At 39.9% G+C, this 24,285-nt stretch overlaps 1 protein-coding gene across 2 annotated transcripts in view; it reads left to right on the top strand.

Moving 5' to 3' along the window:
- raraa (retinoic acid receptor, alpha a) overlaps positions 1 to 24,285 on the top strand; it is a 657,787-nt gene that overhangs the window by 83,637 nt on the left and 549,865 nt on the right. For both annotated transcript variants that reach the window (XM_069906794.1, XM_069906796.1), the window contains one exon: positions 1,145 to 1,250. The gene's annotated coding sequence lies outside the window, so the exon portion shown is untranslated. The remainder of the gene's footprint in view (positions 1 to 1,144; positions 1,251 to 24,285) is intronic.

The following is a 24,285-nucleotide window of genomic DNA, read 5'->3' as shown; positions in this document are numbered from 1 at the left end:
GAAGGCTGGACTTCTCCTGCTGACCCTTCCACCTCCTGTCTCCCACACAACTAGGGTTCAAAGCCTAGGATTTGGAATCTTTTCTCTTTTGCCATATTTATTTGTGAGAAGTCATGCCATGTAGTAGGATATTAGTTTGCCTCAAGAAATTTTGCTGTTGTTAAAAACATTTTCAGCGTCATCACTTGTCTAAGAAACCAGAAGGCATTATTTCTGTTTAGATGTATGTTGTGATCTTAAGGTTTTAGGGGGGCTGACTTGTGGATACATTGATGGTATTTTACACACTGGCTAACCAGTAGATTGGCCGTTTAGTGAACCAGATAAGGAAGCCGTTTTTTCCTTTCACACTGAGCTGATGATGCCGTCAGCTTGCGACCCATCTCCCTCCATGACCCTCACAAGGCAGGGTTGGTGGGTGGGAGCCGTCAGGGCAGCGGGGGCCAGTGGGAGCCGTCAGGAGGTGGCCAAAGCAGGCTGTGACAGCCTCACCGGGCCGCTTCAGCCTTCAGAGCCGCTCTCTGCGGCTCAAAACGCAGAAGATCAATGGCCGTCTTCCCTACTCATAATCCCCCATGCAGCTGGAACTGTTGTGCGTGGGGGATTATGGGTAGGGAAGACGGCCATTGCTCTGCTGCGTATTTATGACAGGTGATGCTAAGGCACCAGTTGGGCCCCCCCCCTCCCCATCAGCTACAAGTCGCTGCTTCACATGAATGCTGCACTGGAGCAGCCTTTTAGGGCTGCTCTATGAAAGGTGTTTTATGCTTTCCCTCCACGCTAGTAACTGGCTTCCAATCGGAGGCCTGGTATGAAATGGGCTATTGGCAGTTGCGACTTCAGATGTCGATGCTCCGAATCTGGCATTCTTGTTCATTGAGCAACCCACTCCAGAATGATACAAGCCCCATTCTGTCCCAATTAACCTCTGTATTGAAGCTGTTCTTAGATACCACACTTGCTTGGTGGCTTCATTCACTCAGATTTTGAACCTGGGGCTTTTGTATTGATGATATTATTAATGGAAGTGTGTTCCTGATAGTTTCAGCAACAAACATTTCACTACACTGGGGCAGAATGTGCATTGCTGAGTGGGTGACTGGTGTTTGCATTGATTCAATTTTATTTTTTTCATTTTTTGCAGCGTTTTGAAGTGTGCGTTCTTACTTGAGGCAAGGGTCAAGAACAAACTGACAACAGCTTTATTGTTACTTTTTACAACATCGAATTTCAGTGCACAACCTACTAAGGTAAACAAGCAGAACTTAATGCAGTGTTTAATACTGTAGGTGCAGCAAAACAGAAACTGCAGATGTTGGAAATATGGAATAGAATTTGCTGAAAATAGTTTGGGCAAGAAAAAAAAGGCAGTATAAATGTTTATAGATGGAAGACCCCTCACCCAAACCTCTCATTTTCAACAAGAAATCTTAACTCCGCCTCTTTGCACAGATGTTGGTTGCTTGACCAACTGGTTATTTCAAGAATTTTCCAAAATTATAATGAAGATTTTTTTTTAATTTGTTTTTTTTTTCAAAATTTTATTTATCATTTATATTGTTAAGAGCCCAGAGGATCCCAAAACCCAGCGGCAATAGAAATCCACCAAGACAAAAGTTGTTTTTAATTATCTTTAAACATGAAAACAGGATTACACTTTAACTTATTACTATTAACTTAACCTAACCTAACCCCCTTCCAATTCTAAGCACACGTGTATGTAATGTTTATATAAGTTCAGAAAAGTTCTTTGATTCACAGTCCAATCTCACTTCTCACTCCTCCAAGTTCACTAGTATCAGGCAATTCTTACACTGTGCAGAGAATTTAACATTTATGAAGTTCACCAGGCTTTGGTGCTTGAAAGGTAAATGGTTACTGCTCAGGAAGGTTTTTGTTGGTTTTCAGAGAGAGATTTGTGTTCGTTCACTGGACACAAACTGATTCCTTTTAATCAGCCACTTCAGTGTCTTGCCAAAGAAACTTGCCCCATCAGGGTTTCCAGATGATAACCTCTTTCTTTCAGGTCACCACAGAGTTCCTTTTTGTTTCCATTATTTCAAGTGAAACATTAGACAGCCAGTCCTCTCCTCTTGCATGAACCACAATGGCTTTGACAAGACTGAACTAGGCACTCACAACCCATCTTCAAAATGGGGTTTTTCCACAAGCTTACCAGCTTGTCCTGTTCCAGTCCCAGCTGCTGCTGTTGAACTCTAGCACTGTTTCTCTCACTGTTTTTCTCTCTGCTTGCAAAACCACCTGACCCTCTTAGAACAGCAAACTGCACTCAGACAGCCTGCGGCTCTGACAAGTTCTTTCATCTGTTGCTTTTCAAAACAACAATCCATTTGTGATGTTTCTATAGGCTTTCTTCAAAGTTTTTGCAAAGGCATTCAGAGCCTGGCCTATCTGACTTGAGCAGAGCTCCAGTATTTTTAATGAGATCTGTTTTGAAGTGTTCGTATGTGACCTACACTAAAAAAAAACCTGCCCCAATTTATCTCCTAAAATCATATCTATATACAATATAAAACACAACATATTCTGTCACAGTATCAATACATTCATTAATATAGTAACTTAATAAATCATACAAAATGATACAATGATTTTTTTTATTTTCTCCCCAAGCCTCCTCCCCAAAAGAAAAAAAGGAAAAAGAAAAAGAAAGAACACCTACATATATTATTAACCAATATGGAGTATAATATAATTGATGAAGAAAATTATATTGAACCATTTGATATCTCGCATTAACTGTCTTTGTAACCCTCTCTTGACACAATTTTGACCATATTGCCTCTTGGATTTGTATATTTAAATCTTTCTCCCATCATAATTTTGATTTATATAAATCTTTTTTCTTTTAGTTTCTTGTAATTTTATATACATATTAGTAATAAATTTCTTGATAATAAATGTATCTGTTATTATACATTCAAATTGACTTTGTTCTGGGAGTCTCAAATCTGTTACTAATTTCTTTTTTAACCATATAACCATATAACCACTTACAGCACAGAACAGGCCAGTTCGGCCCTACTAGTCCATGCCGGAACAAATCCCCACCCTCCTAGTCCCACTGACCAGCACCCGGTCCATACCCCTCCAGTCCTCTCCTCTCCATGTAACTATCCAGTCTTTCCTTAAATGTAACCAATGATCCCGCCTCGGCCACGTCTGTCGGAAGCTCATTCCACATCCCTACCACCCTTTGCGTAAAGAAATTTCCCCTCATGTTCCCCTTATAATTTTCCCCCTTCAATCTTAAACCATGCCCCCTAGTTTGAATCTCACCCACTCTTAATTGAAAAAGCCTATCCACGTTTACTCTGTCTGTCCCTTTTAAAATCTTAAACACCTCTATCAAGTCCCCTCTCAATCTTCTACGCTCCAAAGAAAAAAGCCCCAGTCTGCACAACCTTTCCCTGTAACTCAAAACTTGAAATCCTGTCAACATTCTCGTGAACCTTCTCTGCACTCTCTCTGTTTTGTTTATATCTTTCCTATAATTTGGTGACCTAAAATCATAAAATAGTACCCTTGAGGGTACTATTTACCACAACTCCTAAATCCCTTTGTTGCTCTGCACATCTCAATAGCATATGATAAATATGATTTATTTGATAATATGCAAAAATTGTATTATTTTGTATATTATATTTATCTTTTAATTGCTCAAAAGTTACAAAGAAAGATCCAAAAAACAATCTTTTATCCTCTGTATACCTTTACTCTATTAATTATCAAATAAAGAATTATTCAAAGTGAAAGGAATAAGTTGATTTTGTTTTAACAACATTTTAGGTAATTGATCATTTTAATCCCTCCATATGAATCCTATTCCATATTTTCAATATATGTTTTAAAATTGGTACTTCCATTTTTCCTTTAAACAATTTACTATTTCATTTATTATTCATTTCAATCTGAACCCAAGCTGTTTTCTCACATATTTGATATCAGGAGGACAATCTTTATGTTGATGCCAAACAATATCATATGTTGCAATATCTGTCTATGAGCTCATCTAATTTATACTTTAACTTTGCTTCATCACCTTTGGAATTGAGGACAACTTTCTGCACCTATTTCATGGATTCTTGTAGCAGAAGAGGCTAATGTGGGCTTTGCAGACCCTGCTATGGGTGGAACAGGATGTGCTTGAATGGGTTACTTGAGAGGATCTGCACCTCCTGTCAAAGAAACCCATTGCTCTTTTCAGATGCAACTTTTCCACTTTGAGTAGTCAAGGAGTAGGGATCCCCACAAGTCCTTAAAAAATTATTTTCAAGGCATCTTTAAAAATGTGATTGGTCTTTCTGGAAATTTTTTGCCATTGAGCTTAGACCTTGTTTTGGGGACTGGTTTTGGCATGAAGGTTCGAGGTTCCGTTTATTGTTACGGAATAATACATTAAAATGTAAGGCAAACAAAAAGCTGCTATGAGCATTGCTCACCACCACAAATAATAGGAGGAAGAAAAGCAAAAGAGAGTCACATCAGAGACACTGAGTGTCCAAAGATTTGCCTCTAGCGCTCCTGCAGCCACACAGACTTCCGTTCAAACCATTGGTAGCCCGAGCTCCCGGTCCAAACCTCCGATATGATCAGGAAGCTTTCAGCGTCCAGGCCCTTTGGGTCTTTTCTTGCTCTCAGCACTCTCTCAAATCCTAGTTCCAATACCTGGTTCCCATGAGGTAATCTCCAGCAGCTCGCTGACTGTGTGTGGATGCTTTGACTGCAAGTTGCCAGCAGCCGAAGCCTGTGTGAGTCCTTCTGCAGCTGCCGTGGATGCCTTCATGTAGGGTCATCTCCCATGCTTTTCTTTTTCAATGGGTGGGGGGGGGGGGGGTGGTGGAGTGGGTGTGTCCTCCCCATTTCTGGTTTCCTGCTCCTCCCCTGGAGTCTGCAACCCTTCACGGTACGCTGACCAGCACGTTGGGCACAGGCCTCTATATTTGCAGGATTATAAAATAAAACACCATTACCAGGAGTTTAAAGCCTGTACGGGTCTGTTGGCATTACAACTGGGTAGTAGAACCCTGCTGATCAGAGGTGAATCTCCATTCCCTGCTCTCCTGGGTCCATACCAACGGCTGCACTGTTGTTACAGCAGCTTCGGCAGTGCCACCATTTATTTTTTGTGGTGTAACCATAGAAAAGGGAGTCATCAAGCTGAATAAGCCAGTGGTGTATACTTTTGTGCAACAATGACTCCTTTTCTAATAGCACTTGTAAAAGAGATGTCAGAAAAGGAGAGAAAGGGAAACAAAAAAAAGCCCTATTATGGGGGGGAATAATCTGGGGTAGATTCCTGGATACATTTGAATAACGGAAGTCGATGGGTGTAAGAACACTGAAATTCTGGAGGATCTCAACAGGTCTTGCAACATCCATAGGCGGTAAAGATATATTACCAATATTTTGGACTTGAGGCCTTCCTCAATGTATGAACAAAAAGCAGGCAAGGGGCCTGTATTAAAGGCTGGTATAAAGCAAAGAATGGGAGGGGGGAGGGATACAGACCAACAGACAAAAAGTGACCAGGGCGAGAGTTCATGTTGGATGCTTGGTCCTGGATGTTTCCATGACCAAGATGAGAGTTCATGTCAGAGACTCAGTCCTGCATGCTGTTTTGACCGAAGTCGAGGCTCTGTCCTGTAGGCCACTGCGGTCAAGGTGGGAATGTGTCAAAGGCTCGGTCCTGTAGGCCATTCGGGCGAGGGTGGAAGTTCACTACAGATGCTCGGTCCTGAGGTTAGTGGGGCCAAGATGGAGAACCACGTCAGGAGCTTGGATGCATAGATGACAGGGGCCAAGGTGAAAGATCATGGCAGAAGCTTGGTCATTCAGGCCACTGGGGCCAGGGTTGAGGCCCACAAGAGAGGTCACAGAGGTTGCAATCTTCATTGACGTGAGCTTCTGTTACTTGATGGACACCAGGTGAGTGTAGGACCAGCAGTTGAATGGCGGTGGATGAAGTGTCGGAGGGGTCTGTGACAGACAGTGAAGTGAAGTTTGGAGCTGTGGTAGTGAGAGAGAGAGGGTCCACTCATAACTGTGCATTGAGGTTAGGGTGGTCCGTTGGATATGGCAAAAGAATCGAAGAGAGCAGAAGTAATGCAATGCAGGTACCTGAGATCTTGGTGGGGGCCAAATCTGGAGGCCTGGAAGATGATGGTTCTCCATGGCTCACAGCACAATTAATTAGCCACATGCATGAAATGATGGAAGTGGTCTCAAGTAATACTGGTGTTTTATCAGTCCATTTTATAAAGCCTTGCATGTTCTGTGCCTGGTTCAGGTTTTGACAGAGTGTCTCCTCTCCAGACTTCCCTCACATTTGGTCTAAGAGATAGATTCTAGAGGCATTGGTCAGAGTGACAACAAAGACCTCCCAGTGGCAAACTACTTCAGTTCCACATCCCACTGACATTTGTTATTGACCAGATTCCTTTTCTCTGCATGCTTTCCAAGACATTGATATTTTTTATTATGTGCGGGAATTAAAATCATAGAAAATATTTTCCAAATAAGGATACCCTTGTTCATCATAAATATTCTACTTGTTCATGATAGCATTACAATTTAAAACTCGATCCGATTTGCTTGGAGACCTTGTACTTTTTTTTATATTTAATTTTGATATCATGTTTATTTTTCCTTTAATGTACCCCTGTACTTACTGGTGTTTTATCAGTCCATTTTACAAAGCCTTGCATGTTCTACATGCTGTTTGATGCTTGTGCTCAATGTATATCAATAAATATTCATATTATTATATTGATTAAGCCAAGAATTTGAAATATCAAGTACAAAATCATCATGGTTATCTCATATTTGAAACTGTCATTCTTTTATTATCTTGGCCAAAATAAATCCCTCAGTCAGCATTTGAGAACATATTATCATCTGATTGTACACAAGACAACCTGATGAAACAGCGTTTCCCCAGACCACGGTGTATGCACACATAGTACACCACACACAGATTCAGTATAGTAAAATATAAATGTGTATAATATTTTGGAATAATTTACTCGTACAAGGTTACAATCTCACAGTCTGCGGGAAGAAGCTATTTCCCAGCCTAGCAGTCCCGATTTTGAAACTGCCATTTCTCCTTCCTGATGCTAGTTGGTGAATGGTAGTCTTCCTTAGTAATTCTTTGAGCCATATTTAAGCAATGCACCAGGTGAATGCATTAATAGAGGATCTTCTTGCCCATTTTTATGATCCTTTATATTAACTTTGATCTGATGCTGTGCAGCTAACGGTACCACACAATGATGCAGCCAGACAGGACCCTCTTTTATTTTCATACCTGCAGAACAAAAATGACTGCAGCTGTAAGTGAGACTTTGTAAGGTAAAGAATTGGGGACATTACTGGCGTAACAGAATTTACTGGCATGAACAAGTCATGAAGTTTTTTTTTTGCGGCAGCGTCACAGGGCAAACATTCATATTATAACCATCTTACAACATTACTATAAAAAATATGAATCTAATATGACAATGCTTTACCATCTGATTTTTTTTTCCCCTCCAATCCTTCAATGTACTTTGTAGTACAGGGTGGGTATTCATTTCTTCAATAGTCACCCAGTTAATTTTTCTCAGTTCATTTTAAATAAATCATGATTCATTTCACAACTTGCCCAATTGAAATTGTGGTATTAGTCCAGAGTTATTATTTGACCATTTACTGTTTGCACAGAGCAGGCACCTGTAATCTTCAAGCCTATATTCTCCCCCAATAGTGGAACTTGGGTGCTGTTTATCCTCATGTATTCTTTTAACTACTGATTTTTTTTAGTGCGACTGTATCATAAGTTCTGCAGCAAAGTGATGATCGAGATCAGTTTTATGATTGAAGAGAGATACAACAAAAAAATGCAATTTACAATTTCTTTACAGCAAATGAACAATTCTGGTCAGTTTATCATTGTTTTTACCATAATCTGGAAGTTTTTTGTTCTATTTAAAATGTGACTTCAAAGAAATTGGAAATCAAATGGCTTTGTAAGATTATATTTTGCAAGGACAATTTTGGCAGTGCTATTATATATGATTTTCTTAAAAATACAAAGCTTGAGCATGCTATGAAACATGTTGGGGTAAGTTGTCAGTCTGGCCTGCATTGGATAGATGTGGGTGGGGTAATGAAATCACCATTTGAATCATATGATGGGCTAAGGCAAGCTGCTTGTGCATTTTTGATGCTAATAGACAGTGTTGTTTTGTGAGAGTGGAATGCTGGTGAGGCAGCCACAGAAGGTGCCATGGGAAAGAGAAAGATGTGCTGGGAGTTGGTAGAGCATATAAAAGTAAAGCTGAAACAACTAAACTGCCAAGGAACTTAATTTATGACGATTTTGCTCGACCCACTTGCAGTGATCCTTGTAAATGATCCTGTTCTTGGCCATTTCAGCTTGGTACAGAGGGCTGTGCAAACAAGATCATTCTATCAGCTGCTGCTTCCATTATCCATTAATTAGATACTGCTGCATTTTGAGGTTTTTCTTCTATAATTTCTGCACCGTTGCAACAGGAAGCCTTGTTAATGAATCCAAAATAAATTTGTACAGAAACTAATCACTGGGGACATTATTATCTGTTGTATACAATGTGACTGAGGGGGTACTGTCAGATAACTGACCATCCAGAAAAAGAGTTTAATTCCACTTGCTTATTTTTTTAAAATATTGCTTAAGATCAGGATATGCAGACTCCAACCTAGTCCTAAAGTGATTCAACATTGCACTGTTCCCTTTTTGCCCTCATCACGTACATCTTTATTGAAGCATAAAATATAATGGCATTGGCAAAACAACTTGTGCACTTATCCAGCTGTAACTGTGGAGTTGTTAGCAATAACATTTGGAACTTCATTTCAGAATGATTCATTCCTTCAAAATAAAAGTTGGAATGTCAGACCATAAGAGAGACGAGCAGAAAGAGACTATTCAGCCCATGGAGTCTGCGCTGCCATTCCATCATGGTTATTCAGTCAGAAGCTAGCTATTTCCAGAGAAAAAGAGTGCATTTTAGGTCGAACAAAAAAAGAAGGCTTTTGGTTAACTGGATAATTCTGATATCGAGATGATCTGTTGTTATGTGCAGAATTTTGCCATGAATGTGACCCTATCTTGCATGGGTTGTCTCAATATCTAAGATGCTGCTCCAAAATTATTAAAAATTGTAAGACAAACGCTAGTTACAAAAGTGGCCCTTATTTAGGGCTAATAAAATATAAATGTAGGTGTACTTTTTTAAAGAAAAACAACTTGTTTTTTCCCAGGTGCACAATTCAGTTGCCAATCTGATCTGGGGTAGATCAGGGGTTGCTGCAGTTACATTTGAAGAGCAGGAAAGTTAGCCAATGAGTCTATAAAAGGAATAACAGAGCAAACATTTGGAAAAAAAAAATGCATAGAGTCTGTGTGGAAAATAGATTTGAAATGAGCATGAAGGAAATAAACGAGCACTCAAAGAGCAAGAATTATTTAATTTGAGATTTCTCTTGTTATATTATCGTAAAATTTCTATATGTTGAAGAATATAAATTTAGTTTCAAGAAAAAAATATTTCTTGAGGAATAGACATACGGGTGCCAATATAAATAAAGGCTTCAGGTTTCATTTTTCACCTTGGCTGGGTAACTCATCTTGTTTCATTGTCAGTTATTAATCAGTCAGAAGCTTGTGATTCTACTCCAGGGGCTTGAACACACAAATCTTGGCTACATTCCAGAGGGAGTGCTTCACTGTTGGTATCTTCTTTCAGGTCAGACAGTAAACTGAAGTCCATATGTCCTTTCAGGTGACTAAAACAATCCATTTGTACGTTGAAGAAGAATAGGTAAGTTGTTGCAGGATTCTTGACTTGGTGTAATCTTTACTCCGAAGATAATCTTCCTCTCCCAGGAATCAGTCTACTGAATTTTTAGTTCATTCTCTCAATAACAAGTACATCCTTTATTAGGGAGGGTAAGCACAGACGCAGTCTTGCCAACATCCTGTATAATTGTAGTAAGTTGTCTTTATTCAAATCCTCTTGCAATAAGACAAGCATACCTTCCGATTTGCTTGCTGTATCTGTGACGTTCGTGTACAAAGTTAGTGAAGCTTTTGAGACCCAACACCTTTAATTCTCTTTCTATTTATAAAGAAAGAGTCCATTTTAGTTTGCAACCTAATTAGACAATGTCATGTCATTCCATTTTCTGTCCATCTAAAATATTCTTGCACCTTCATCTAGTTTGTTTATGCTTCCCTCACAACCAACTTTGCCACCTTGCTTTGTATCATCAACAAGCTTTGATGTATTACACCTGGTCTCCTCATTCAGATCATTGACTTAGAATATGAACAGCCAATTCCAGGCCTCCCAGTTTGGCTTCCACAAGGATCTCGGGTAACAACACCTCATATTCCGTTGGGTACCCTCCAGCCAAACGGCATTGACATTGAGTTCTGGTTTCTGTTAGCCCCCCAACACACCCCATCTATCCCTATGTCTTCTCTCCACTAGCTTGCTCTCTCTCTTTCCTCTTATCCTTCTGTCTATTTTCCCCCAGCTCAGAGCCACCCCCTCCCATCAATTCTCACCTTTCTTTTCTCTCCTGTCATCCTCTCCATATTGAATTAACACCTTTTGTCCATTGGTCTGTGTTCCTGTCCCTGCCTTTCTTTACTTCTCCCGAGCCTTTTCATTCAGGCTCCTCATACCTTGAAGAACTTCTCAGGCCCAAAACGTCGGTTTTATATCTTTACTTCCTATGGACGCTACAAGACCTGCTGAGTTCTTCTGTGTTTTTACTCTGAACTGTGGGACCCACACCAATCGTTGAGTCACAGCTTTCCATCCTCAGAATAACACATTTATTTCAACTGTTAGTCACATCAAAACACCTATCAATTCTATGTGCAATCTCTTGTGTGCACCTTTTATTCAAGGCCTTTTAAAAGTCCACATACACATTAAGAACCTCTTATCTCCTCTGTTCTGCTGCATGAAACATCAGAATAAAGTCCCCCTTTCATAAATTCATGTTGTCTCTACCCAATATTATTATTTTCTAAATGCCCAGTTACCACGCAATAAATTTGTTGCATTAGCCTGACTCGATCTCTGGATAACTGCTCTGTAGCTCCCTGTTTTCACTCTTGCTTTCTTAAGTATTGGGGTTATATTTGTTAACTTCTCATCCATGAATCAATCTAGAATGTATTGAATGTCAACCAGTGCAAGTTTAAAGGAAATGACAACAGTCATGTTGAACCTGCACTAATAATGACAGATAGATTATGCATCCTATATGTGGATGAAAAGTCTGTACAAAAATACCAGATTTAAGTAGCAAATGCATTGAAGAAGCCCAGAAAATGGTGATTATTTTGTTCATTGCTTAGTCTCTTTTTTTTGAGTTGTGCATCTAATGTTGATGTGTAATTTGTGTTTTGCCTTACCACGCGGACCATTCATGAACTAGCACTTCTATTTTTTTTGACTTAGTGCTCATAACAAGGACTTAAATTTTATATTTCCCATTTGGCCTCAATGTGGACTTTTTAGATTTATTGGTCTGAAAGTATTGATTTTTAGTTTTTGCATTGATTTTTAGTTTTTGCATTGATTTGCATTGCAACTATCTCACTGCAGGATCAGTTTATTCGTTTATCAGCAGTTGGCATAACCTATAGGTTCACGAGAAGTGATGCTACATTAGCTCAGGTGAGTATATGCAATATATTTTTGGGGATATTCTCACTTGGTGGAGTATGTTTTGCAACTATTCTGTTTTAATATAAACACTTATATTTTAATGTGATTTAAAATGAACATTAAGCCATTTAGCAGCAGAATATTTAAAATTATAACACGATCGTGTTATATGGCGAGCTCTCCACTGGCCACCGTGACAGAGGTGACCAAAGAAAAGGTACAAGGACTGCCTAAAGAAATCTCTTGGTGCCTGCCACATTGACCACCGCCAGTGGGCTGATAACGCCTCAAACCGTGCATCTTGGCGCCTCACAGTTTGGCGGGCAGCAACCTCCTTTGAAGAAGACCGCAGAGCCCACCTCACTGACAAAAGGCAAAGGAGGAAAAACCCAACACCCAACCCCAACCAACCAATTTTCCCCTGCAACCGTGTCTGCCTGTCCCGCATCGGACTTGTCAGCCACAAACGAGCCTGCAGCTGACGTGGACTTTTTACCCCCTCCATAAATCTTCGTCCGCGAAGCCAAGCCAAAGAAAAAAAAAAAAAATTTAAAATTATATGGACAAGTTTGGCAAGACTTTGAAAATAGACATCCAATACATTGATTCTCAGCATCAGTTCACCAACATAGCAGCAATGATTTTGCACTTTTTAAAAATGTGTAAAATTTGTACTTGGGATGGTTTTGAAAGATGCAATAAGGCATTCGATGTTGATTCTATTTAATGTCATCTAGAACTACTGCTTTGCACAACATATTGCAAAAATAAATCATAGTTGCGTTAGGTTTGTGTCGTTAAAGAAATCAAGTTTTGAGTTCGCATTGAATATTTGTGCTGCCACGGAAGAAGTAGCCAAAGCCATGGATTGTCAACCAGTGCATTGTCATTTCAATGGCGATTGTGTGCGCACAATCTATCATCGGAATTGACAACTGCAAGACGAACACATTTTTTTAAATTTGGAAAAATAGAGATGTGGCTGAAAGAATCGATAAATCCATCCATCATTATGGAAGAGTAGGCGGCAGATTTCTACAACAAAAGCTATATTGAATCATTGAATTTAATTTAATTTTATCCAACCCTGGAATTCAGCAACTTATGGGAAGCAAAAGTGATTGAGTTATTAAATACTTGCCTCCTGATATTGAAGTGCCTGCTATTAAAAACATCAGTCTCAATTTGCATATGTTGAACTGCCAAGAGAGAGCTGCTAAAATGTTAAAGGACTCACCCCACCTTGGTCGTACTCTCTTCCCATCCTTCCTTCAAGCAGAAGAGTCACGTGCTTGAGTATATGAACTTGTAGGTTCAAGGACAGTTTCCTGAATGTTTTCAGACACTTCCTTGCACTGTCTTTCATAACTATACTATTTGCTATTCCCTGCACTGTTTGACTCCCTACACTTGTTATTACTTCCACTGCATGTTCTTAGACTTGAATTGGTGGAGAGCATCCAAAATAAAGCTTCTTGTTGCAAGGCTGGAGAAACAGCAGATCAAACAGTGTACTTTACGTAGCAAAGATAAAAAATGCATAACCAATGTTCTGGGCTTGAGGCCTTCACCAAGGCATGGACAAAATGTAGGTTCGGGCGCCTGCCTACATTTTCCTCATACCTTGATGCGTTTCTCCAGGATTGTATTTTTACTTCTTGTTGCATTTTGTTACACTTGACAAATAAACTTCATTTGACTGGAAATGGCAGTTTCACTAATTTTTCTTTGGTTTAAGAATCTAATCCATCAGTTAAACTTTTCATCCTGGCTGGCTGCCCCACAATGTTGCCACGGGACCATAAGAGTGACGGGGGGGAAATCACTGGAGTCTCCCTCCCCTCTCATCAACATGATCTACTGGGATGATTGTCTGAAGAGGGTGCCCAAAATCATTGAGGACCCCTTCTACCCTGCACACAGCATCTTTCAGCTGCTCCATCGGGGAAGAGATAGAGGAATATCAGAGCCAGGCTGAGAAACAGTTTCTTCCCACGGGCAGTGAGAATGCTGAACGATCAAAGGAACTGCTCATACTAACTATCCGAGAATCTCATATGTACGAAACAATACTTATTTATTTATTTGTATAGATGAAATACTTGTCCTGCATATGTATTGTGTGTCTGTATATGTGTTATGTCTGGTTGTGTGTCTGTGTGTTTTGCAGCAAGGACCGGAGAACACGGTTGTTTGTTGGGTTGTACTTGTACAATCAGATAACAATAAACTTGACTTTAAATCAGGTTAGGGGACATTGGAGAAATATATCTGAAAACTTTTGGATATTCTTTACATTTGATCTGCTCTTGGTCTTTTGCCAATTGAAATGCAAATTGGGACAATAAAAATATGATAATAAGCCGTTTCACCTTTTCATCTCGGCATAATGTTACAGGCAAGAGATCTGCTGTTTTGGCCTTGCGCCTGCTGTCTCTCAGGAATATTTCTTTTTTTTTATAAGTAGCAAATTAAAGCAACAACATTTAATTAATTGCAAAAATTATGGAAGGTCTGTTTCTCTTTTGCACCAGCAAAGATGTCCGGAGTTCCATGGGATGCCAGTTGCTGAGGAGCAAAATCAGGGCACTGATTTGCTGCGTGGTTTTGTTTATGTGGAGCATTGCAGAGAGATGGACTGAAATCCAAGTTATGCATTTGAACGTTAATGATTTAAGCTGCTTGTCAGGTGGAAGGGAGCTGAAGAGACAGGCCAGATATAATCCTGGAGGCAAGAACTGCACCACTACTCCATGTTTTAAATATGTAATGACAGCATTAAAGAGAGTGATATTTGTATATCACTCTCGCGGGCAGCAGCCTCCTTTGAAGAAGACCGCAGAGCCCACCTCACTGACAAAAGGCAAAGGAGGAAAAACCCAACACCCAACCCCAACCAACCAATTTTCCCTTGCAACCGCTGCAATCGTGTCTGCCTGTCCCGCATCGGACTGGTCAGCCACAAACGAGCCTGCAGCTGACGTGGACTTTTTACCCCCTCCATAAATCTTCGTCCGCGAAGCCAAGCCAAAGAAAAAATTTGTATATTAAATTTGAACTGTGTACATTTTCAACCTTTCTATCCGATTGGACTGGATTAAGTAAAATCATGATTCTGGAGAAAGTCAGCAGGTCAAGCAGTGTACTTTATATAGCAAAGATAAAGATACAGAACCGATATTATTGGCTCAAGCCCAAAACGTTGGTTCAAATCTTTATCTTTACTATATAAAGGACACCGATTGATCTGCTGACTTTCTCCAGCTTTGTGTTTTTACTTAAATCAGAGTATGCAGACTTTCGTGTTTTAATCCCGACTGATTCAAGTGGTGAGCTTCTGACATGCCTTGTTATGCCTGGTTCTGTAATACCTGCACCCACACCTCCTCCCTCACCACGGTCCGAGGTCCCAAACAGACCTTTCAGGTGAAGCAACACTTCACCTGTATCTCCAAAGAACTCATTTACTGCATCCGGTGCACCCTCTGTGGCCTTCTCTACATCGGAGAGACTGGTCGCAGATTAGGAGATCACTTCGCCCAGCACCTCCTCTCCGTCTGCAACAAAAGCGACCTCCCCGATCCCAACCATTTCAGTTCTGAGTCACACTCTCAAGCTGATGTGTCTGTCCATGGCCTTTCACTCTACCCCACCCTGACCACCCACAGATTGGAGGAGCAACATCTCATTTTTTGTCTGGACACCCTCCAACCCCAGGGCATGAACATTGAGTTCACTGCATTCCACTAATCAGCCTGCCTTTTCCCCCCTCCCCCACCCTTTAACTAGTTATTCCAGCTCCAGCTCTCCACCTAGCCTAGACTCCCTCCCACTTCCTGTGGTCCTCACCACCCCTTCCCCCCCCCCACTATAATCTCCCACCCTCACTACCCCCCTTCCCCCTTTTGTTCAGACATCTCTCACGTTCCCCCACACCTTGATGAAGGACTTGAGCCCGAAACGTTGGTGATGTATCTTCACCTTTGCTACATAAAGGCACTGTTTGACCTACTGAGTTTCTCCAGCATTTGTGTGTTTTTTCACTTATGCCTTGTTATTGGTGGAAATCCTTTAGGAAGTCAGAAAAAGACATGTTACTTGCTGTAAGTTTACCAGCCACTCGCATGCCTCAGAATACCTGCAGCTAGTGCAGTGGTGATGCTGGGGCATTTTGTTCATGATAAGGAACTTCGGCTGGTCGTCAGTCTCCACTTATTGTTGTAGTATGTTGCTTCTGATGCTTTGCATGAATGTGGTACTATTCGGCTTCACCAAAATGGGATTTAATTTATGCTATTTGCCAAGTGCTGTCTGGGTTGCAGAGAGACTTGGACAGCTTAGGAGAGTGGGCAAAGAAATGGCAGATAAGATGTAATGTTGAGAAATATACACTTTGGAAGAGGAAATAAACAGGCAGATCATTATTTGGATGGGGAGAAAATTTTAGAAGTGCAAAGGGACTTGGAAGTCTTAAAAGTTAGCCACTGGGTTGGATTGGTAGTAAAGAAAGCAAATGCTATGTTGGCATTCATTTCAAGAGGAATATAGTGTATCAGAGTAAAGAGGTGTTGACGAGGCTCCATGGGCTACTGGTGAGACCTCATTTGGAGTATTGTTTGTAGTTTTGGGTCCCTTATCTTAGAAGGGATGTACTGATGTTGGAGAGAGCACAGAGAAGATTTACCAGGATGATTCCAGGAATGCAGGGGCTAACATATGAGGAACGCTTAGTGGCTCTTGGACTGTATTCATTGGAGTATAGAAAAATGAGAGGGGATCTCAGAAACATTTTGATTGCTGAAAGGATAGGACAGAGTAGATGTGAATAAGATGTTTCCCTTGGTGGGTGAATCCGGGACAAGAGGGCACAGTCTTAGAATTAGAAGGTACCCATTTAAAACCGAGATGAGGAGAAATTTCTTTACCCAAAGGGTCATGGATTTGTGGAATTTGTTGCCACTTACAGTTGTGGAGGCCTGATCATTGGGAGAGTTTAAGAGGGAGATTGATGGATATCTAATTAGTCAGGGCATCAAGGGATATGGGAAAAAGGCTGGAATTTGGAACTAGTTTAGCTCAGGGTGGAGTTGTGGAGCAGACCCGATGGGCCGAATGGCCTAATTCTGTTCCTTTATCTTGTGATCTTTTCTATGTTCCTCATTGAACAGAGGCCTCTTTTGCCTTGGTGCTTGAGTGTGAAATATGCCTGGCTATGAATTTATTGGCTTTGGTCAGTAAAATTCTGCTACTGCTGTTGATTTAACAATTTTATAATTTTAAAATAGCTCATGATGAAATTTCAAATTGCGAGATCAAAAAAGTGTCAAATTATATTTAGAAGAATAAATCCAGAAAATGCTGTTAACACTCAAGTCAAACAGCATCTGTAGAAAAACCTTTACATCCGTGACATTTCAGAAAGGAAATTGAATGTGTTCCCCCATGAATTTGTGACTGGCCTCAAGGGCAATTTATTAGTCGTATGTTCCAAATTTTTCATAGACACATCCATCTGGTACAGGATTATCCTTTGGTATTTCTTTCAACATCTCTCTTGGGTCTAATCTTGAGGGCATATCCAGTTTGGTGATGGATATTGAAGACCCACCAGAAGTTCATTCTTTGTGGTTGCTTCTAAGTGGCATTCAGGTGGAAGAATCTACAGTCCCAAAGCTGTCATCCGCTTTTGTGCAGTCCATGACTTTTTTACCAAGCTGTTAAGGAGAGAACTGCTCACTAACATATTTTATGAAGAAAAAATATGTGTGAAGATTGAATTTTTGTGTTCTATGACAAGCTTTTATTCATTGTGGAGCAAAACATCTATTTTTAGTAGACTGAGGTCACAATGAAAAGATTTGTTTTCAAATGCGCTGTTACGCGTAATCCTCTGATTATGGTATTACTTTTCCTGGTTCAAAATACCTTCACTTCATTTCAGAATGCAGTTGTAGAAAGTAATCCATGGAGTTTCACTGGTTTCAGCGTCATAAATTCTCAGTGTTCAGGAGAAGAATGTTTTTAAGCTAAGCCAAGGCATTCTTAAAGTCCCAGCATTTTGAAGGATAATTACATCACATACAACCCTGAGATTCTTTTACCTGCAGTCCAGGCAGAATTTCTATTTGTCAGTAATGCAAAAGACTACTCGAGAAGATTTGTATACAAAAGAGGAAATGTAAACACAAAGAAATATAAGCAACTTCAAGAGAAAAAAATATTCAGTAATAAATAATTTGCAAAGTAAGGGTCTTTAAATGAGTCTCTATTGAGTTTGTTGTAGAGGAGTCAGATGGTGAGGGATAGTTTTGAACCTGGTGGTCCGAGTCTTGTGGCACCTATAACTTTTTTATGATGGCAGCAGAGAGAACAGGGCATATGCTGGGAGTTGTAGATCCTTGATACTGCACTCTGATGGCAGCATTCCATGTAGAATTTCTCAGTGATGGGGAGATATTTGCCTGTGATATACTGGGCTATGTCCACTACCTTAAGAAGGGCTCTCTGCTCAGAGGTATTTGGTGCTCCCATACCAGGCCTTGATGAAGCAGGTTAGCACACTTTCCACTATACATCTGTAGAAGCTTGCCAACGTTTTTGATGTGATACCAAATCTCTGCAAACTCCTGAGGAAGTAGAGCCACTAACGTGCTTTCTTCATGATGACATTACTATGCTGGGTCCAGGGAAGGTCCTCTGAGATGGTGACTCCCAGGAATTTAAAATTGCTCACCCTCTCCAGCTCTAATTCCCCCAAAGATCACTGGATTGTGCACCTCTGGTGTTCCCTTCATGAAGTCAACAATCAGCTCCTTGGTTTTGGTGAGATTGAGCGTGAGGTTATTGTTAGTACAACATTCCGCCAAGTTTTCAATCTCCCTTCTGTATCTGTATGCTGACACATCGCTCCTTTTTATACAATCCACTACTGTGATACCGTCAGCAGATTTGTAGATGGTGTTGTTGTCGTACTGAGCCACACAGTCAGAGGTGAAAAGCAAGTAGAGCAGGGGGCTAAATATTGTAGCCCTGTGGTGCTCGAGTACTGATGGAGATTGTGGAGGAGAAGGTCTTACCAATCTTGTTTTGTGTTTATTCATTCTAAGAGATGTGGGCTTCACAGGCTGAGCCAGTATTTAATTGTCCATTCCTAATTGCCCTGGAGAATGTAGTGGTGAGTTGCCCAGAGTGTGTGAGATAATATAGTTTTCAAATTTTTAATTACAAAGGCAGAGGTATGAGGGCTATGAGGTGGGGAGGGTTTAGGTTTTTCGGTAGGTTTAGCTGGGTCGACACTACATCGTGAGCTGAACGTCCTGCACTGTGCCGTAATGTTCTATGATCATTATTCTAAAATGTGTGGTAACATTTAATCCTCTGAACACTGTAATATTTTACCGGTCCTGATGCAGGGTCTCAACTTGAAATGTCAACAGTTCCCTAACCCCACCCCCCCCCCCACCCCCCCACATATACTGAGTGTTGAATTGCTCCAGCAGTTTGGCTTTTGCTCCAGATTTCAGCATTTGCACCTCTTGTGTTGACAACATTATTTATTTTGTCTTAATATACACCGAACTACCAGATAGGAGAGGGAAGTTCTAAGTAGCTGTAAAATAACAGGATTTTGTATTTTTGATTCTGTCAACTCATTAACACTGCGGTGAAAGAGTGATAGCATTGCTGGTGTTGAGTCTGGAACATGAAAGTCTGCAGATGCTGTGATTGAATGTAGTAAAAACACAGAAATGCTGGAGGAGCTCAGCATACCTAGCAGCGTCCATCGGAGGTAAAGATATATTACTAAGGGTTCTGGCCTTCTTTGAGGTACAAGTTTTTAAAAAGACAGGGATTTTAGTTCAAACCAGTAAATTCTTCTCGCGTGAATTTAGTCCTTATTTCAATTTAGCCATGGATTCTATTGTCATTGTTAATTAATCTGATATTTTATGTGTATTGTCCTAAGAAGCTATGGTTCAAGCTGTGATGCATGTGTGCCATTTTGCTGCTTTGAGGAGGGTGTTTTACTTAATTGTTATGGCCACATCAAAACCTTTCTCCTTTTTCATGAACTGGCTGCTTCTGTAGCACCAAATAACATGGTGAACTGGAATAAAAAATGATTTTTTTTTTTGTAAAACCACTTGCTCTCATCTGGGTACAACATCAGTTTCGTCTTGGCTGCAAGCCATGTTCGCTAAAGCATGCACAGATTCTGTCAAACACTATTAGGCAGAGTCATTCCGAGAGCAGCTTCCATTCGAGTATTCAGCTAACTAGTGATTATTCATCAGCTTTCTCTAAATTCCATGCAAAATATATATTAAAAAAATGGAAGATATTCTAAGAGTGGTCAATAATACATCTCTGCTTAAAAAAAAATTTCCAATGTTAGAATTTTGCAATATGTTAGTCTGTTAACCCATTAGATTGAATTAGAGCACAGGGAAAGACCAGTGTGTGCATTCCTCCTGTCCTGACTCTTTCCAAGAGATTGTTGGTCATTCTACACACCTTTGATTTCCCTATATCTCTGTAAATGGATGATTTTCAAGACTTGCCACTTCAAAGTTGCTATTGGATTTGCTTCTTATCAAAAGTGAAAAGTCATTGAGTTGGTGTGAAAAATGAGAACAGCGATACCTTTTCTGTAGGTTTATATGTTGTGATTCTAATTCGAGAGTCTAAAATAGCTAATCCCCATCCACTGGTTGTATTGTCAGTCATTTGAATTTTTTGGACGATGATTAGGTTGTCTGATTTTGAAGTAGGCCTTTTCAACCCCTGATGCTGAAATATCAATAAGAAGCTTTAAATGTCGGATCCTTGAGGGCCTATGCAAAAAGCTTTAAAAAAAATCCTTTTTGACATAATGTCCTCCTGCAAATGTGAATTATTTGTAATCCTCATATTGTTCTATTTGGGTGTTGATTTTGAACGAAAAGAATTTGAGCAGCAAATTTGGTAAAACAGTGGGTGGGGGAACCCCAAAAAATCAAGTGACCAACGCTTTGAAACTGGTGGCTATTTCTTTTTGTGTGTGGGTGTTCAAATGAACAATAATAAGTCCTTGTATTCACTGAGGCATTTTTCATGGCAGAGCTGGTGGATTAAAGTAAATAGAAAATCATTATTAAGAGAAAAAAGCCATTGAATAAATGAAAACCTGAACATGTCTTCAACATGAAATGTTAACTCTGTATCTCTTTCCACAAATGCTGCATGACTAGCTGAGTGTTTACAGCATTTTCTATTTTTATTTTTAGTCTGTTGAATAATCTCAGTTCTTATTTTTTTACAGGTCTATAATTTTTGGTCTTGATTTGAAGATTCCCAGCATAGCTAAATTTTTATCAAGAGACCACTTTTGTGTATACGGGGAAAGAATTGGGTTTGTTTATGTATTTTTTACAGGTCTATAATTTTTGGTCTTGATTTGAAGATTCCCAACATAGCTAAATTTTTATCAAGAGACCACTTTTGTGTATACGGGGAAAGAATTGGGTTTGTTTATGTCGTTGTGTATAGCTGTCTTTAAACTGTTCTTAGCAATGCTAAATGGAGGCTTGTATATTGCTTGCCTCATTTCTGTAAGGAATTCTATGTATTCCATCTGTTTGGCATCATTAGTACAGTGGTCAACACAACACTATTACAGTGGGTTTCGAATCTGTTGCTGTCTGTAAGGAGTTTGTATATTTTCCCCATGTCTGTGTGGGTTTTCAACAGATGCTCAGTTTTCTCCCACATTCCTAAGATGCCAAGCAGCAGTAGATTAATTGGTCATATCTGGGTCTTGTGGGTTGGAAGGGTCTGTTACCTCCTCTCCACCCCCTCCTTCCCAAACTAATTGCCTCCCAAACTAACTAACTATGACATTAACACCAACAACAAATTTGTTGTATAAAGAAAGGGGATGCGTCAGCGTACAGGAGGGAGGCTGAATGGTGCACCAACAACAACCTTGCATTCAACGTCACCAAAACCAAGGAGCTGATTGGTTTTTTTTAAAATATTTAATCTAATTTAATAATTTTATTTAATAATGCATATACTGAGACATACAATTAATGAATAGAACTTAAAAACAGTTCAAAAAATACATACATGATATTTTCAATAAACTAAGCCCCCTAACCCACCCACCAAACCCCACCCCCCACTAACCTACCCCAAAGAAAAGGAAGAAAGAGAAAGAAGAGGAGATCAATCAGAACAACAGAATTCATCACTTAATTACCATAGATCAGAGTACCACTTCTGTGCGGCCAGGAGGTTCAAAAACTCAAACCCATATAATCCAAATAAGGGCTCCAAGTTTAACAATAAAAAAAATTATCTCATAGATTATATGTTATCTTCTCCAATGGAATACAAGATCTCAATTCCGTATGCCATCTCTGGATACTCAAATCAGTCTCATTTTTCCAAGTAATTGCCAAACATTTTCTAGCCACAGCTAAAGGCAATCTCAAAAATGCAATTTGAAATCTATTTAATCTTAGTTCTAAACTCAACCTCTTAATATTACCTATCAAAAAATACTACAGGATCTCATGAAAATTTCACTTTCAAAATAACTTCTAAAAGTTCTTTAAGTCTATTCCAAAAAGGTTTTACTGTTTCACATAAGCAAGTAGAATGTAAAAAAGAACCTACATCCTTATGACTTCTAAAACATAAATCAAAAGAAATAAAGTTATATCTCCTTAATTTTTCTGGAGTTAAATATAATTGAATAAAATTAGAATAAAATCTGTATTAAAGTGTTTGTATGTGACCTACACTAAAAAATCTGCCCCAATTTACCTCCCAAAAACATATCTATATACAAAACAAACACAACATAATCTGTCACAGTGACCAATGCAACAAAGTGGCCAACGACTTCGGAAGGGTCAGTAGTCGAACCACCCACTCCCCAAACAGAACAAAAAATTAATAGTCAAAAAGTCATTTCAAGTATGATATGCTTCCTCCAGATCTCTATTAACTTGATCATCATTGATATCAATTTCAACCAACTGCTGACATTGCTTCTCTCACACTCTCTCCATTCTTCTTCTCCTGGACTGGTTCAGGCTGTTGAAAAAGAACTTTCCCCACTTTTCATCTGTTTATTATCTGGTAAAGAATTAGCAAATGTGAGAACTGAGATTGAAAGACTCCATAATAAACTTTAAAGACAACAGGATACTAAAAGGTGAATTTGTAACCTTTCTTCCACAAAATGGCTTTGGCAGAATGAAATTCTTTACGTCATTTAATAACAACTTGACTTAAATCAGCATAAAAGAAAACAATTATTCTTAACCACGAGGGAGCCTTGATTACTTCTCGCATTTTGAACTGCAGCTCTTAAACTCAACTCTCCATCTTGATAGCGTAAACACCTAATCAGGATAGAGCTTGACCTTCTTATCGCTCTATGAGCTCTATCCAATTCCAAACCATTCAGAAAATATTCTTTCCCCAAAACTTCAGGAATCCACTTTTGGAAAAATTGAACTGGGTTCAGATCCTCAAAATCTTCCAGAAGACCAACAATCTTTACATTATTCCTTCGACTTTGATTCTCCCGACACGTCAATTTTCTTCAATAAATCATTTCTCTGAATTTCCCAACCAGTGAATGAATCCTCCATCTGACCCACGTAATCCTGACAGTCATGAAAATCTTCTTAAATTTATCTTGTACCTTATCCACCAGTTTCACACACTTTGCCACATCCATCTTAATAGATGATATCTCTCCCTACATATCAGTAAGTTTTTCCTTCATAGATGAAAAATCTTGACCCATCTGACTTGCCAAATCCTCTGTCTGTTTGGATATATCAATTTGACTTGCTGGGTCTGAATAGTGAGGGCCAGATTTAAACTTTGTTGATACCTGTTTAGGAATGGGCCTACCCTTATATATTATAGTTTCTTCCTCCTCTGTACCTGGATAAATATCTTCTTCCTCCAGTCCCCCTCTGATGTCACCTTCTTCCTCCTCCGTCGATACAGATGGCATTTCAGCCCGACCGCGGATTCGGATCCCCCCTCCTGTCAGTCCAGCATTGCTGGGCCAAGAGAAGTCGGATGCCCCCGCAGTTTGGGCCGAGCTCGGTAATAGCGCGCATGCACAAAGTTTCGCACATGCACGGCTGCTCCTCATAATCTGGAGCTTATTGTTGATTTGAGGAAGGAAAGCCAGAAGTGTACAGTGATCATTAAGGGATCATAGGTGGAGAAGGTGAGCAAATTTAAGTTCTTGGGAGTCACGATCTTGGAGGATCTTTGCTGGACCCAACACACTAATGGCATCGTGAAGAAAGCACATCAGCACCTCGACTTCCTCAGGAGTTTGCGGAGGTTTGGTATGACATCAAAAACCCTGGCAAATTTCTACAGGTATGTGGTGGACTGGCTGCATCATGGTCTGATATTGGGACACCAATACCCCTGAGCATAAAGCCCTCCAAAAGGTAGTGGACACAGTTCAGGGCATCAAAGGTAAAACTCACCCGCTATCGAGAACATCTACAGGGAACGCTGTAGGGAG

This window comes from Narcine bancroftii, chromosome 12 (genome assembly GCF_036971445.1).
Source record: "Narcine bancroftii isolate sNarBan1 chromosome 12, sNarBan1.hap1, whole genome shotgun sequence".
Taxonomy (NCBI): Eukaryota; Metazoa; Chordata; class Chondrichthyes; order Torpediniformes; family Narcinidae; genus Narcine; species Narcine bancroftii.
The sequence above is the reverse complement of the archived record's forward strand: the minus strand, read 5'-3'. Positions and strand labels throughout refer to the sequence as shown.